The sequence below is a fragment of the Melospiza melodia genome, unplaced genomic scaffold, assembly GCF_035770615.1.
Source record: "Melospiza melodia melodia isolate bMelMel2 unplaced genomic scaffold, bMelMel2.pri scaffold_62, whole genome shotgun sequence".
Classification (NCBI taxonomy): Eukaryota; Metazoa; Chordata; class Aves; order Passeriformes; family Passerellidae; genus Melospiza; species Melospiza melodia.
In genome coordinates this window covers 906,487-910,971 of record NW_026948801.1, presented here as the reverse complement: position 1 = coordinate 910,971, position 4,485 = coordinate 906,487, and positions in this window count along the sequence as shown.

The window sequence follows — 4,485 nt, the reverse complement described above, 5'->3', positions numbered from 1 at the left end:
CTTTGAAATGGTTGACGAGCTAACTCACGACCTTCTCATATTGTTTTTCTCATCACCCTTTTATTTATCTTTTGGCAAATAATACATGTTTCAGGTACTTGTTTTTCTACTCTTAAAGTCGCAGTGCACCGATAGTTCCTTTAAAAAAATGATTACACAAAGCCTGAGTATCCCACTGGACTTTTTGATACATGTCCTCTGCTATTCTTTAGTAAGGGTTTTATTATCTAATTGTCTTCCATCAAGATGTTTCTATTTCCCCAATTTATCTTGTTCGCCACCTATCTTGTTTTAATTCCCCCTTTTTTTTTTTGCTTCTCTAAACTTTGGAATTTCAATTTTTTTTTTTCATTTGGAGTTAATATTAACCCTTTCAGGTCTATTTTCTGCTGCATCTTTAGCTTCTTGATCTGCCAATTGTTTTTTCTTATTTCTGGGTTTTTACCTTTTGGTGTCTTTTAATATGTATTATTGCTATCTCTTTTAGGTAATTTTAATGCCTCTAAAACCTCGAAAATAAGTTTCTCATGTACTAATCTTTTTCTTCTTTCATTAAGTAATCTCCCTTTTTAAATTTTTCTTAAGGTATGTGCTACTCTAAAGGCATACCTTGAATCAATATATAACTCCTTTCTTTAGTGTTAAATTTTCTAATGCTCTTTTTAAGTATATAATTCACAAGTTTGCATGTTTTTTCTCATCAACTTCTGCATACCTTGTATTTTGCAAGGAGTTGTATTTCTGTTTGTTAACATAACTCCCAAAGTGCTGCTATCTTGGGGTATTTCTGTTGGTAATTTTTTTCTCCTGCTTTTCTTTCCTGTATCCACCTTACTGGATTTCTGTCTCATTTTTCAATATTCTATCTATTTGTCCCCTGCTTCTGTTTTTCACTTTTTACTAACAAATACCACTTTTCTTTCAACTACTTACACTTAAAAATCTTTTCTTCTCACACTGCTTTTCAATACAATCCACCTCCCTCCAAGGAGATATGGTGAGGCTTAAAATGCACAATCGACATTACCTATACTTTTATTCGTCTACATTCACTCACTTTTATTTCTCATTCACTTTCACACATTCTTTCACACTCTCAAGACACAAAGGGGATCCTTATTGCTAGAAAATCACAGGTCTTTGTGGCCCCCTCTTTCGCTTTGGGGTTTACAAACTCCAGGTCTCAGTGTCACCAGGCCCCCTAGAAGGGCCCTGACTCTGGCTGCCTCTGGTGTCCGTTCACCTGTGAGGCTGTCTGCGTGTCTTTCACACTCTTCAGCTATGGCCCCTCACACACCCAGGGAACACTAGCTTGGTGCGTAGGTCACTCACTCGTCTTCGGCCCAGAAGCCCCCACCTACCCGGGAGCTACAGCCTGGTGTGCAGGTCACTCACTCCTCTTTCCGCTGCCTCCCCCTTCCCACCTGCCCGGGAAGTTGAGGCTGACTTTGTGTGGGTCTCACTCTCACACACCACAAAACAACAATAAGGTACCTTTTACTTTCACATCACCTATTACAAGTTTAGGTGTTACTGGCGAGTCCCCGTGCTATTGGATATCCCTCAACCCAGCTGTGTTATCCAACCCCAAATGCTCTTGAGCAATTTTTCTCTCAATCCTGCCGTGTTGTCCAACCCCAGATGCTGTTGGGTATTTTTCCCTCAATCCAGCTGTGTTGTTCAACCCCAGATGCTCTTGGGCATTTTCTGTCCCTCAACCCAGCGGTGTGGTACAACTACAGATGCTCTTGGGCATTTAATTTGTTTTGCTGTGTTGTCCAACCCTGGATGTTCTTGGGCAGTTTTTTATCCCTCAATCCGGCTGTGTTGTTCAACCCTGGATCTTGTTGGGCAAAATTTTTTCCCTCAATCTAGCTGTGTTGTCCAACCCCGGATGCTGTTGGGAAAAATTTTCATCTCCTAATCTGGCTGTGTTGTCCCACCCTGAGTGTTCTTGGGCATATCCTCACTCCGACAGAATTCTGCTCAACCCTGCTCTTGGATGCTCTTGGAATATAAATCCCTCAACCCAGCAGGTTTTAGGGGCCCCTCCTGTCCCGTTTCCTAGTGGATTGGGCTAGGAAACATTGCTCCCTACCTCCGAGGGGTCCAACCCCTCCCTGAGACCGAGTCCCAGTTATCCCGGGGAATTCTTTCACTCTCTTATCACTTGCTTCATCTCTTTACTGGCGGCTTTTCTCACGAAAAGACAAAAATGCAGCATGGGAGACTCGTCACTCACTTGGCAGGTCTGGGACAACCAGCCCGCCTCTCATTCACACACATTCATCCCCCCGTATCTGCCCCCGCCCCGAGAAATACTTACCAATCCTTTTTCCTTCCCGGGTTCTTTGTGCGCACTACTACTCTTAGGGGGCCAATTACCGCGGTTGTAGGGAGCCTTTTTCCCTTCTCTTTGTTTTATTGCCTCCTTTTGTCCACAGATCATCACCTGCGTCTGTCCATCACTTCAGGGGAAGCAGAGCGAGGCTGCCAAATAGGGCAGGGCGCACCTTCCCTACTCTGACTCTCGTAAAACACCGGCAGCGAGGTGTTAGCAGCCATCCTCTGCTACCAAATTGTGAAAAACGCCAATCACTTGTTTTTAAAATTTTTAAAAGTTTAATAGTAATAAAATAGTTAAAAAGAATAGTAACACAATTAGAGTAATAACAGTTTGGACAAATTGAATAAGGACAGTATGAAACAATAAAAAGAGTTTGGAAAGAGTTACAGACGTCCGGATACCTATTTCTGGGCATCACAACCCCGAAAAAGGACCCCCGCTAACAAAGGATTAACCCTTAAGAACAATAGCCTGTTGCATATTGATACACTTCATACATGATGCATAAATTCCATTCAAACACAGGATTCTGTCTGGTCTTCATCAGCTTCTCCCCTCTAATCCTAACAGCGCCTTCGAGGCAGGAAGAAGTTTGTTTCTTCTGATAAGAAGGCAGTAAATTCTTTTTCTCTGAAAGATCTAGGTGTCCTGTGGCTGCTATCTCGCTGCAAGCCCTTTCTGTTAAACAAAGCATCTTCCATAGCATAATTTCTATTTTAACAATTTTTATAACCTAAAACTATATTTAACACAGTACTTAAGAAAATTAATACAGCATTGCTTTCTAACACAACACATATAATATTCATTTTAATATCTGCGAAAAGCCAATCATAAAATACATGCATTTTTCACAGGATTTTGAGTGTTTTGTTGGGGTTGTGGGGGTTTTTGGGGGGGATGGGGAATTTATTGAAAAATTTTGGGAGTTTTTTAAAATTTTGGTGAGTTCCTTTGGGATTTGGTGGGATTCTCTGGGGTTTTTGAGGTTTTCTTGTATTTTTGGGGGATTTTGTGGGGTTTTAGTGGAATTTTAGGAGGGCTTTGGGGCATTCCCTGAGTTTGAGGAAGGCCTGAGAGGCATCCAAAGCTCCTTAAAAACCCTGGAAGTCCCAATAAAACCCACTAAAACCCAATTTAGTTTCTCAAAATCCCATTACAACACCCTAGAATCCCGATAAAAGCCCACAAAATCTCTTGAAATCCCAATCACCCCAAAAATCCTGATTAAACTCTGCAAATCCCCCAAAAATGTCCCCAAAACCATAAAAAGTCCCACAAAATCTCCCCCAAGATCCAAAGAAATCCTAGCAACACTCAAAAAACCACACAAAACCCCCCAAATCCCACAAAAAATCCTAAAAAACCCCAAATCCCTAATGAATCCTGCTAAATGCCACCACAGTTCCAATAAAATGCCCCAAAATCTCCTAAAAATCCCAATAAAGCCCCCAGAATTTCTGAGAATCCCAGAAAACCCCAACAAAACCCCAGTAAAATCCCCAAAATTTAAAAAAGCCCCCAAAAAATTCAATAAACCCCAAAAAGCCCCCGAAAAACTCCCCCTCAAAATGCCAATCAAATCCCCCAAAATCCAAACCCCCCAAAATCCACAAAACCAGCCACTCCCAGTCAATCCCAGCATGATTCCAGTCACTCTGAATGAGATCCCAGGGTAACTCAGTATGGACTCAACTGCTCTCACTGTGATCCCAGTTGCTCCCAGCATAATTCCAGATGCTCCCAGTTCCTCCCATTATGATCCCACTTTCCCCAAGAATAGTCCCAGTCCCTCCCAGCAGGGTCCCAGTTGTGCCCAGTTGCCTCCAGGGTAGATTCAGTTTTCCCAAGCATCGTCCCAGTTGAGCCCAGCATGATCCCAGCTGTTCCCAGTGTGGTTCCAGTGCTCCCAGTATGGTTAGAGACACTCCCAGTACGTTTTAGTTACCTCAGAATGGTCCCAGTCTTTCCCAGTTACTCCCAGTTTCCTCTAACATAATCCCAGTTTCTATCTGTTGCTCAAAGGGTGGCCCCAGTTGCTCCCAGTATGATCCCAGTTACAGTCTCAGTCCTCTCAGCATGGTTGCAGTACCTTCCAGCTGTTCCCAGTTGCTCCCAGTGTGTCACATTTTCCTCCC